Raw genomic sequence first — 12,824 nt, forward strand, 5'->3', positions numbered from 1 at the left:
ATACGTTCCTTAATGAATCAGGCCATCTGTATTTAATCTGGTGGACTTCAGGCTTAAATGGAGAAGCTTATATAATTCAAACCTGAATTTTGGTCTGTTATTGTTCCATGAAGGAAATGGTCCTGAAAATGTATCTACCACTTTTAAAGGGTTAGTTCTTACTTTTGTCCTTAGTCAAGGTTCCTATGTGTTCCATCTGCCACACTTTGTTAGGCCTTTTTCCAATTTCCTTCCTGTATTCAGTTTACATGTGAGTTTATTTACCAGTGGCCAATTTCTCATTTCTGCAAATGTTGCACAGTCATGAAGCACATTGTGTCATGCTTAACTTGTTTTGGCAGACTCACCTGTCTTGCTCACTGGTAAGTTTTCTCTTTTCCAAGATGTTTATTTGTTAATGTGACCATCTGGCTAGAACATTTTGGGCTGGATCTGTCACCCAAACTCTATATCTCTCACTCTTATCCTTACTTTTTTCGTGATATCCCTGTAAGTTCTTCTACTTCTTGGATATGTGGGTCGAAAACACTCTCACTAATCATTTTGACAATTCTGTCACCTCTCTTAAGGTACAAGTTTTCCAATCCTTGGTTAAAACCACGTTTTCCAATCCGTGGTCCATAGTTTCCTAAATACCCTTTTTGAAGCCCCCATCCCAAAAGATCCCTGGATATTTATTTTATGTTACCCTCCCCAAGACATGGACAAATTCTGCAAGAAATTAAATGCCCACATCCTGACAACAGCCAAATCACTGATAGCCCTTAATTGGAAAAAGACCTCACCTCCATCCCTTTTGGCTCTCAAGAGGAGATTACGTACTACCTCCATGATAGAGGCCACGTCTTCAGTCAAGTCTGGGCTCCATATGGCTAGCCGTGGAACACATCTTCCCCCCTCAACACTCCGCGTCCTCCGACCTGACCCATGTGCGATGACCCTAACTCTTACCGACACATATCCCCCCCCCTCTGCTATAGGCTCAACACACCCTAATTACCCTCTAAATACTTACAGTGCTTATCTTTGTGGTCCTTCCCCCCCCCCACAATCCCTTTTGTTTCTACACCCATTTTATATTACTTTTAAAACTGTAAAAACTGATCATTTTTGTATAAAGGTTTCCTAATATGCGATACACCACAATAACTGTTGTGATTTTTCTGTGTATGCTACACAGTGTTATCATTTTGCTGTCTGTATTTTCGTGATTGACCACTGAAAATAAAAAATTATAAAAAAAAAAAATATCATTACTTTGCATCATGTAGTCAATCACTCCTCTTCCAATATCCCACCCTAGATTTTGGGCTACACTATCAAAAAAAAAACCTAGGCATTTTGAATATATAAGTTTTCATAGAAGCTTGTGGTTTAACAGAAATTATCTTTTACTTTAACACTATGCAGTACATGTCCAATAAACTCTTCTATGCCTCTAGTAAGCATCATTGCATGTTCTCTATGCATATTAATTGTCAAGAGGTGTTGGTCTGATACAGTTGTAGGGCACACCATTGCAATCTGGTCAACATGGTCATTTGTCCAACTGTCAAGAGTGTACTAGTTATGTCTATTAAATAACTGATTCCACACAGTAAATAAAGCAGTCAGAACCAGTTATAACTGCATACGTAGTAAACTTGAACCTGTCTGAACCTGCATGACAAGCTGCAACACTATGACAATCAGTTGATTGTGAGTCGCCATTTAGTTTGGTTGTTTTTTCTGTAGAGTGACGAAAAAATGCTAAGTTTTAAACTTGAACTACATGTCAATTTGAAATTTTTCATAATATTGCACAAAACACCAACAGAATGTATTCAAATGCTTACTACGGCCTATGGGAATGACTGCCTGTCTTATACTCGTGTGTTTGAGTGGCACAAAAGACTTAGCGACGTGAGAATGTCGAAAATGATGAATGCCCTGGTCGACCTTGCACTTCAAGAACCGAGGAAAATGTAGAAAAAAATCAGTCAGATTGCTCTAAAAGACTGCCGACTCAGTGTTCGAATGACAGCTGAATCCGTGAACATTGACAAAGACACCGTATGGAAATTTTTGCGTGAGGATCTTGACATAACGAAAGTTTGTGCAAAGATAGTCCCAAGGGTTCTCACACCAGAGCAAAAAGAACGCTGCAAGGAATGTTGTGTTTACATTCTGCAGCAACTTGACACAGATCCAAACCTGTTTCATAAAGTAATCACTTGTGATGAGACCTGGATCTTCCAGTACGATCCTGAAACCAAAAGACAGTCAATGCACTGGAAAACACTGTCATTACCAAGAATGAAAAAAGCTTGTCAAAATTCAAAGCAATGCTCCTTGTTTTTTTCTATATCAAGGGTGTAATTTTGGAAAAATGGGTTCCAGAAGGCACAATAGTTAATCAGCATTATTATAAGGAAGTTTTAAAAAAGCTGAAAGAGTCAGAAAGAAACGGCCGCAACTGTGGATAAATGGTTTCTTTCTTTACCAGGACAATGCGCCTGCTCACACAGCACTTTCTGTGAAGCAGTTTTTGACCGACAATAACATTATTACACTTGAACAACCTCCATATTTGACCGATTTAGCACCTTGCGATTTTTATCTTTTCCCAAAAGTTAAATCAGTGCTTAAAGGGACACATTTTGAGTCAGTTGGTGCTGTAAAAAAACCCAGCAGACATGTTGAAACAAGTGACAGAAATTGATTTGCTCCATGCCTTCGACCAGTGGAAAACAAGACTACAGTGATGTATTAGTGCAAATGGGGAGTATATTCAAGGGGACAAACATTAAATTTGTAATACCAATAAATAAAGGTGAGTTATTTAATCAGTCTCGTTATTTAATAGACATACCTCGTATTAACATGTCCTATTTCTGTATTGAGCTCTTGTCATTTGTTTCTCAATTTCTTTCACCATGCGTCTCCTGTCCAAATGGGTTTTTCATGTGTTTTGTTTACATCCACCTGTACTCCTACTTGGTAAACCATGTTGTTATGCCTGTGAAGACTTCTCAAATATAGATCTGCAAATTGTCTTCCTATTTGTCAAGAATCATCATCACTACTGAATACTATGTTTAGCCTCCCATGGCCTTTTAGTTGTATGAATGTATCATCTGTTGGCCTAAAAGATGTTGCAACTCGCATCCTGTTGTTTCCTTTGGTTAGTTGCAGATCCATCTGTAAATAACACATGGGCATACAGATCCTTGGGAAGTTAGTGAAAACAGAAGTGCCTTAGCAAATTGAGAAGACTGCAATACTTCAGGGATTTTGTGTTTTCCTGATATACCCTCCTTTATGTTGGAAAAGTTTTTTCTGTGAAGATTGCCATATTCTTATGAGTATGATTTCTACATCATTGTTGTTTGATACCACTTCTATTCAGGCACCTAGTTAATTGTTTCTGGACCATTCTGCTACTGGAAACCCTGGCTTCCATGCTATATTTGAGGTTCCTGTTTTTTTCTCAGTATCCAACAGGGCCCAATATACAGGAAGATGCTATTTTTCTACTTTGTGCTACAATCAGTTGTCTTACCAAGAATCCCATAGGGATCCTTCTTTCTCCAATGTTCTGCCTTATGCTGCATTTAGCAATGTTGGTTGTTTCCAGTTCAAATGTCTTCCTTTTTTGTGCTCACACATATCACACTCATAGTTGTTATCTCTGTGGATGGGCCTAGGACTTTCTTTGTTCACTGCCCATCCTTGGATCAGTGGTCATCAGGTTATCCACATAGTGGAAAACTGCAACAATAATTTCCTCCAAGTGTTTCTTTATCCGTTACAAGTCCCTAGCCATTAAAACATAACTCATCTTGGAGCTATGGAACTTGGAGCTATGGGGCCCAATTTGAAATGTTTACTATCCATCTTGCCATAAAAGATTAAATTTATCTTGGCCCTCTAGTGCTACTGAAACGCAGAAAATACATTTGCCAAATCTATGAATGCATTCCCTGCTTTGTGCACGGCCCAACCAGAGCAATGAACAGACTCACAGTGAGTTTAACAATCTCTACTTGCAGTAACTCATCAGTGGTCGCTCAAATCCTTTTGTGATGCCCTGCACTGTTTGGGATGAACTAGTGTGGTTGGTTTGGCGGAACTACCTATACTACGTAATTATGACAACGATCATGCCGATGAACCGCCAAGAGGAATTTTGGGCCACGGTACAGCAATTTCATGAGGCCCCCTGATTATCATGAAAAGTTATGCGCTGTCAAAGGGGGTGTGTGGCCATACCATTGGGTGCATCGTTGTGCATCATTGTGGTTGTGTCTAGAAGGAGAAAAGCACTAGGCCACCCTCCTACAAAAAATGCATTACTCACATATGCCCCTCTGCCCAGTAGCTTTAATGACATATGCCCCCCTCTGCCCACAAGCTTTAATCACCCGTGTCCCCCTCTGCCCACATGCTTTAATCACACTTGCCCCCTTTGCCCACTTGCCCCCCTCTGCCCACTTGCTTTAATAACACTTACCCCCCTCTGCCCACTTGCTTTAATCACACATGCCCCCCAGCTCTAGTCACACATTCCCCCTCTCTGCCCAGCACCTTTAGTCACACATCCCCCCTCTGTGCCCAGCACCCTTAGTCACACATGCCCCTTCTCTGCCCAGCACCTTTAGTCACACATACCCCTTCTCTGCCCAGTACCTTTAGTCACACATGCCCCCTCTCTTCCCAGCAGCTTTAAGCACACATGCCCCCTCTCTGCCCAGCAGCTATAGTCACATATGCCCCCCTCTCTGCCAAGCAGCTATAGTCACACATGCCCCCTCTCTGCCCAGCAGCTATAGTCACACATGCCGCATCTCTGCCCAGTACCTTTAGTAACACATGCCCCCTCTCTGCCCAGTACCTTTAGTCACACATGTTCCCTCTCTGCCCAGTACCTTTAGTCACACATGTCCTCTCTCTGCCCAGCAGCTTTAGTGACACATGCCCCCTCTCTGCCCAGCAGCTTTAGTCACACATGCCCCCTCTCTGCCAAGCAACTATAGTCACACATGTCCCCTCTCTGCCCAGCAGCTATAGTCACACATATCCCCTCTCTGCCCAGCATCTTTAGTCACACATGCCCCTTCTCTGCCCAGTACCTTTAGTCACACATATCCCCTCTGTGCCCAGCAGCTTTAGTCACACATGCCCCCTCTCTGCCAAGCAGCTATAGTCACACATGCCCCTTCTCTGCTCAGTACCTTTAGTCACACATATCCCCTCTGTGCCCAGTACCTTTAGTCACACATATCCCCTCTGTGCCCAGCACCTTTAGTCACACATGCCCCTTCTCTGCCCAGTACCTTTAGTCACACATGTCCCCTCTCTGCCCAGCAGCTTTAGACACACATGCCCCCTCTCTTCCCAGCAGCTTTAGTCACACATGTGCCTCTCTGCCAAGCAGCTATAGTCACACATGCCCCCTCTCTGCCCAGCACCATTAGTCACACATGTCCCCTCTGTGCCCAGGACCCCTAGTCACACATGCCCCCTCTCTCCCCAGCACCTTTAGTCACACATACCCCTTCTCTGCCCAGTACCTTTAGTCACACATGCCCCCTCTCTTCCCAGCAGCTTTAAGCACACATGCCCCCTCTCTACCCAGCAGCTATAGTCACATATGCCCCCCTCTCTGCCAAGCAGCTATAGTCACACATGCCCCCTCTCTGCCCAGCAGCTATAGTCACACATGCCGCATCTCTGCCCAGTACCTTTAGTAACACATGCCCCCTCTCTGCCCAGTACCTTTAGTCACACATGTTCCCTCTCTGCCCAGTACCTTTAGTCACACATGTCCTCTCTCTGCCCAGCAGCTTTAGTGACACATGCCCCCTCTCTGCCCAGCAGCTTTAGTCACACATGCCCCCTCTCTGCCAAGCAACTATAGTCACACATGTCCCCTCTCTGCCCAGCAGCTATAGTCACACATATCCCCTCTCTGCCCAGCATCTTTAGTCACACATGCCCCTTCTCTGCCCAGTACCTTTAGTCACACATATCCCCTCTGTGCCCAGCAGCTTTAGTCACACATGCCCCCTCTCTGCCAAGCAGCTATAGTCACACATGCCCCTTCTCTGCTCAGTACCTTTAGTCACACATATCCCCTCTGTGCCCAGTACCTTTAGTCACACATATCCCCTCTGTGCCCAGCACCTTTAGTCACACATGCCCCTTCTCTGCCCAGTACCTTTAGTCACACATGTCCCCTCTCTGCCCAGCAGCTTTAGACACACATGCCCCCTCTCTTCCCAGCAGCTTTAGTCACACATGTGCCTCTCTGCCAAGCAGCTATAGTCACACATGCCCCCTCTCTGCCCAGCACCTTTAGTCACACATGTCCCCTCTGTGCCCAGGACCCCTAGTCACACATGCCCCCTCTCTCCCCAGCACCTTTAGTCACACATGCCGCCTCTCTGCCCAGTACCTTTAGTCACACATGCCGCCTCTCTGCCCAGTACCTTTAGTCACACATGTCCCCTCTCTGCCCAGTACCTTTAGTCACACATGTCCCCTCTCTGCCCAGTACCTTTAGTCACACATGTCCTCTCTCTGCCCAGCAGCTTTAGTCACACATGCCCCCTCTCTGCCCAGCAGCTACAGTCACACATGCCCCCTCTCTGCCCAGCACCTTAAGTCACCCATATCCCCTCTGTGCCCAGCACCTTTAGTCACACATGTCCTCACCCTGCCCAGCAGCTTTAGTCACACATGTCCCATCTCCACCCAGCAGCTACAGTCACGCATGCCTCCTCTCTGCCCAGTACCTTTAGTCACACATGCCCCCTCTCTGCCCAGCACCTTTAGTCACACATGTTGAAAAACACTTGTTGTTTCCAGTTCAAATGTCTTCCTTTTGTGTGCCCACACATATCACACTCATAGTTGTTATCTCTGTGGACGGGCCTAGGACTTTCTTTGTTCACTGCCCATCCTTGAATCAGTGGTCATCAGGTTATCCACATAGTGGAAAACTGCAACAACAATTTCCTTAGTTTCTTTATCTGTTACAAGTCCCTAGCCATTAAAACATAACTCATCTTGGAGCTATGGAACTTGGAGCTATGAGGCCCAATTTGAAATGTTTCTAAAAAACATTTTCAAAATACGCACATATCTTACACCAGACACAGCAAAAACTTTAATTCATGCACTCATCTTCTCCCGCATTGACTATTGCAATTCTCTTCTTACTGGTCTTCCCCTAAAAAGACTCAAACTCCTACAATCTCTTTTGCACCCAGCGGCCAGACTGATTTTCCTTGAAAATCAATATTCCTCTGCTGAGCCACTCTGTCAGTCTTTACATTAGGAGCCTGTATTTTACCGAATCCAGTCTAAAATTCTTCTATTAACGTATAAGGTCATCAACAAAACTGCACCAACATACATCTCCTCACTTGTGTCAAAATATCTACCAGCTCGACAACTCCATTCTGCACAAGATCTGCGTCTCTCATCCACTCTCATTATATCCTCCCATTCCCGGTTACAGGACTTTTTTGAGCTGCACCCACTCTGTGGAATTCCTTCCCTCGCACAATAAGACTTTCCTCTGGTCTGCAAACTTTCAAGCGTTCTCTGAAAACCCACCTCTTCAGACAAGCTTATAATATTCCTCAACCACCCTCTTAACCTCACTAGGCTACTCTTTTACCACCCTTTATACAATTCAAATAAGACAAGAACCCTCTGGCCCCAGACCAACATTGCTTTGCTACTGGATCACATAGCATACAATTCACTTTTTACCATTGCAATCTGGCAGAACCAATATGTAATATGTAGATTTAACCTCATGTATCTGACTCCCATTGACCTATAGCTTGTGGGCAGGGCCATCTTTCCTCTATGTCTGTTTTACCCAGTATTATTTATTTCCGTTTGTCCTCAATTGTAGAGAGCTATGGAATTTGCTGGCGCTATATAAATAATTGTTGATAGTGATGATGATGATGATCATCTCAAATTATCTTCTTTGCTATGGATAACCAATGTCTTCCATATATTTGCTAAATCTCTTTCTTCATTCATTTTACTTTTATATACAAGCCTTTGTAAGAGATGACCTAAATGGGTCCTTTCTCCTGAACTCCGGCTGCTATACCTTGTGGGTATCGATCGATAGACAGACAAGTTCAGATATTAGGCTGAAACTCCATCTGGTTCTGACCAGCCCTCAGTCAGAGTACGTTTATTTATACATAGTAAAAACAGGAAAAAAAGATAAGGAATACAAGGTTTGTGAAAGCAGCTTGTACATGTCAGCAGTTTGTGGTCATGACAGAAAGCAGATGTCCTTATCTCAGTCACGTAGGCCTTAGGTGGGGGTCGTGGATTCCTGAAACAGAAGTTGCTTGATGTGCACATTCTTGAGAAGAAACATGTTGACGAAGAGAAAAGAAATGTAAGGCAAAGGTCCTAGAGAATGATCTGCAAGACTGCAGACCATCCTTCTTTCAGCAGTAATTATACAAAATGCATTAATACAAGAAGCTCATAAAATGTATATCTCTCACATAAACCCCTCTTTTTATCATTTTTAAATTGCCCTGCCTGTCCTTTTGGTGTGCATGAAGCACTCCTGCACCCGACCTACTTCATTCAATTCAATGGAACCTCTAATAGGCCCTTAGAGGATGGTAAAGGTACATTCAATCAGGTCTATGGTTCATGTACACCTAATTCTTAAAAATAAAAAAAGGAAAAATGGAAAAGACTGGAGAGGGGAGAGTACAAAGGGCCTTAAAGCTCAGAGAGGACGAGGTAAACCTCTGATCCCGGTTTGGGCTTCACATGTCTTTTAAAAGACTTTTTATTCAGAATGAGATCATTTTTGCACTTTTTCAAACAGCATTGGAAAAAACATAAGCTTAGTTTAAAAATGACATATAGCAACAACAATAAAGCGAATATCTTAGCTATCCATATTAAAATGCCTGAAATCCATGTGAAAATACCTGCGCCCCAATTGCTAGGATTTAACCATGAGAAGGCTGATGTCCACCAGCCATCATTAACCGTATCGGGGTCAAAATTTTCTTTCCTGAAATTCTCCTTCATTTCTTTGGCTTCTGTCATGTACCTGTCTATTACTTCTTCTGGGTTATCAGTGTCATTTGTTACAAAGTTACAACAATGTATTCCGTATTCCGTTTCTAGGGTCAAACAGTACCCTCCTGACTGAGCAGTGATGTAGTCTAATACAAGTTGATGTTGTATTAACTGGGTTTTCATTGCCTGTAGTTCTTTCCCAACATATCTGAAGGATTTGTCATAAATTTCTGTTATGTTATCTAAAAGTCCTGCAACCTTTAATATCATATTGTAGTTTGCCATGTACCCCCATGTCCCTATTGAGATAATGTTGCCAAATCCAATGCCCACATTGTGCCCTTTGGACTTTTCTATGAGGGGAATATGTTCAGTATCTATTGTCTTAATTTCCCTTTTTTCAAGCCTATGGTCTTTTTTATTCCTGAGTACTTCTCTGAGGTCACCGTGGGTCATGACATAGAATTCAGGAACCAATCTGGCCAAGTAGCATACCCCTATTGAATTTGGTGGGAGCCACCTGTAGGCATTGCGTCCACACACATAATAACCATCATCTGGTAAAAGGTAGGGGATATCATAAAACAGGCAATATGTAGATACCTGTAGTTCTAAGTGACATGAAGTGTCATTTTCTGCTCTGTCATTGTCAAAGGCAGGCAATGTGCCGTTCCAGGTGAGATTATATCTGTCATATTGACATTTTATACACTCCTGGCTCTTTCAAAAAATAGTACTTTTTTCGGTTTTCTTCTTCTCTGTTTGGCTGCATTTAGAATTACAGTGTGTTAAATAAGGTTGGGTAAAATTTACTATAACTTGACAGCGTGACTTAGGGACGGACCCTAAAGGGAAACTCTTATTGTGATAACTAATTCGTATTTGGCCATATGGGGTCCATATTGACTCATTTATAGCCCTATTGGATTCTATTCCCTTATTGAAACAGTATTTTGGTCTGACTCCATTCGTGCCTAGTTTTAGTACTGGGTATCTGGTGATTTTATACTTGCGGCTGACCATGCGTCCGCATGAGAAGTTTCCCTCTCTCATTTTAGTCAGTTCTTCACTACTCAAAGGTATGGGAACCAGGGCTATATTTTTACTGATGGAAGGAGTGTGAGAACATACCCAGCAGTTGCTGGTATTGGTTATTTGACTAATGGCTTTGTGCAAGTGTGCTATAGCATTCTCTGGCTCTTCCAAGTTAGAAAAGGTTATAGGAAAACATAGAAAAAGAACAATTTTTAAAAGGACCTTACTCCCCTTCATGGTTTTTCCTGGGTCACCGTAGCCTTTTTGCAGTGGCTGGCGTGGATCCAAGGATCCTTCCCTTCAAGTTTCACAGAAGTGGGTGTAGTCAACAGAACTTGATATGGCCCCTCAAATCGTGGTTCCAGACACCTCCTCACGTGTCTTTTTACGAAGACGTGATCTCCTGGCACCAGGGCATGTGTTCCAGTGCAATCCTCTGGATCTGGGATTGAAGAGAAAACTCGAGAATGTATGTTAGTGAGGGGCTTCTGTAGTTCTTTCACATAACTAGTCAGTTCACCTTGGTGTTTCACTAGAGATTGTGGAAAATAACACCCTGTCTTTGGCGGCCCTCCAAACAGTATTTCATAGGGGCTCAGCCTGTGTTTCTTATTAGTTGTTGTCCTGACTGAGTATAGGGCAAGGGGAAGGCATTGCAGCCAGGGCATCCCTGTGCTTCTCATGGCTTTCTGTATTTTGAGCTTGAGAGTGCCATTTAGCCTTTCTACCTTGCCACTACTCTGTGGGTGGTAGGGGGTATGGAATGCTTGAGCAATCCCCAAGTCTGACATGATAGATGTCATCACTTCTCCTGTAAAAGTAGTACCTCTGTCTGATTCAATCACCTCTGGAACCCCATATCTACATACTACCTCAGATAGCAGCTTCTTGGCTGTATTTTTCGCTGTGGCTTTGGATACCGCCCATGCTTCCGGCCAATTAGAGGATAGATCAGTAGCTACTAGGACATATTCATATATCCCACATTTGGGTAGCTGAATGTAATCTATCTGTATGCGCTGAAAGGGGTAGAGGGGTTTAGGTGTCACCCTGGATGGTACTGTTACTGTGTGACCAGGGTTGTGGGTGTTACAGATGGCGCAGGCCTTTACCAGATTACTGGCAGCTGTGCTGAAGCCTGGCGCGATCCAGTGTCTGAATACAGTGTTAATAATTGCGTCTTTTGAGACATGGGAAGGCCCATGCACTAGAGCAGCCAGTGTAGGAAAAAGGACTCTAGGGAGACAGTGTCTGTCTGTTGTGGCCCATATGCCCCCTATGTGTTCTGCCCCCCTCTTTTGCCACTCCTCTCTTTCAGATTCTGTTGCTTGCTTTTGGAGGATTTTTAGCATTTCCAGATCTATAGGGAGGGTGGGGGGTGTGGTGGACACTAAATAGTGATGTGCTAGCGGTAAGTCTGCTGCAGCTCTTGCAGCCTGGTCTGCTAGTCTGTTCCCTCTTACTTCCATAGTCTGCTCTCTGGTGTGTGCTTTTACCTTTATGACTGCCACTTCCTTGGGCAGCTCTAATGCAGCAAACAACCTCAAAATGATTTCTGCATTTTTAATGGGTTTACCGATAGAGGCCATAAAGTGTCTGTTCTTCCAAATACTTTGGTAGTCATGTGCAACCCCAAAGGCATATCTGGAGTCAGTGTAAATGTTAGCTGTTCTCCCTTCTGCATACAGACATGCACTTATAAGTGCTTCTAATTCAGCTTGCTGTGCTGATTGACTTGGAGGGAGGGGTTGCTGGAGTACAATGTCTGTTTCTGTTGTAACTGCATAACCTGTTTTGGGAGAGCCCTCCTCATAGTACCTGGACCCATCTACAAACAGGAGTAGATCAGGGTTGCTAAGAGGTGTCTCTTTAACATCCCCGGGAGGTTTAGTTTCCAGGTCCATTAAGGCTAGACAGTCATGATCACAGAAAAAATGTTTTTGTTGTGTTTCCTGCTTTGTCACAGCCTCAACACTTTCTGTACTGTCTATGTCTGCAGCATCTATACTGTCACTCCCCTCTTTTATATCCATGCAACTTGGGAACAATGTTGCTGGATTTAAAACTGTGCATCTCTTCAGTGTAACGTTTGAGCGTGTCAGTTGTGCCACTTCATATTTAGTTAATCTAGCCACTGAGATGTGTTTTGTTCTGGCTTGATTCAGTATTTCCATGACTGAGTGTGGTACCTGAATGGTGGGAGGGTGATCCAGCACTATGTCTGCAACTTTTTGTAGCAATAAAGCAGCTGCTGCTACTGCTTTTATACATATTGGGGCTCCCACTATGACGGGGTCTAATTTTTGTGAGTAGTACCCCAATGGTCTTTGTTTGCTCCCATGTTCTTGTGTTAGTACGCCATGAGCGTGCCCTTCTTGTTCATGGCAGAACAGCATAAACGGGAGTTCATAGTTAGGGAGCCCAAGGGCTGGGGCACTTGTGATTAAATCTTTGATCAGCTCAAAGGCTGCTTTTTGTTCTGCTGACAATGTAATGGTGCCAGTGGCATTACCCTTTGTGCCTGCATACAGGGGATCAAAGAGTTCTGAGGCATTTACCAACCATTCGCGGCAGTAGCCAGCGAGTCCTAGAAAAGCACGTAACTGTCTTACTGTAGTGGGGAGAGGGAAGTTTTCTATGGCTTCCTTCCTACTGTCTAGCAAGTGTTTAGCACCTGCTGAAATACAATGTCCCAAAAATTGAACTCGGGGCAAGGCAACTTGTAA

General features: G+C 43.7%; 1 protein-coding gene across 1 annotated transcript in view; it reads left to right on the forward strand.

Annotated features, from left to right (window-relative positions):
* CARMIL2 (capping protein regulator and myosin 1 linker 2) overlaps positions 1-12,824 on the forward strand; it is a 1,059,949-nt gene that overhangs the window by 832,583 nt on the left and 214,542 nt on the right. The window lies entirely within an intron of this gene.

Source organism: Mixophyes fleayi, chromosome 10 (genome assembly GCF_038048845.1).
Source record: "Mixophyes fleayi isolate aMixFle1 chromosome 10, aMixFle1.hap1, whole genome shotgun sequence".
Classification (NCBI taxonomy): Eukaryota; Metazoa; Chordata; class Amphibia; order Anura; family Limnodynastidae; genus Mixophyes; species Mixophyes fleayi.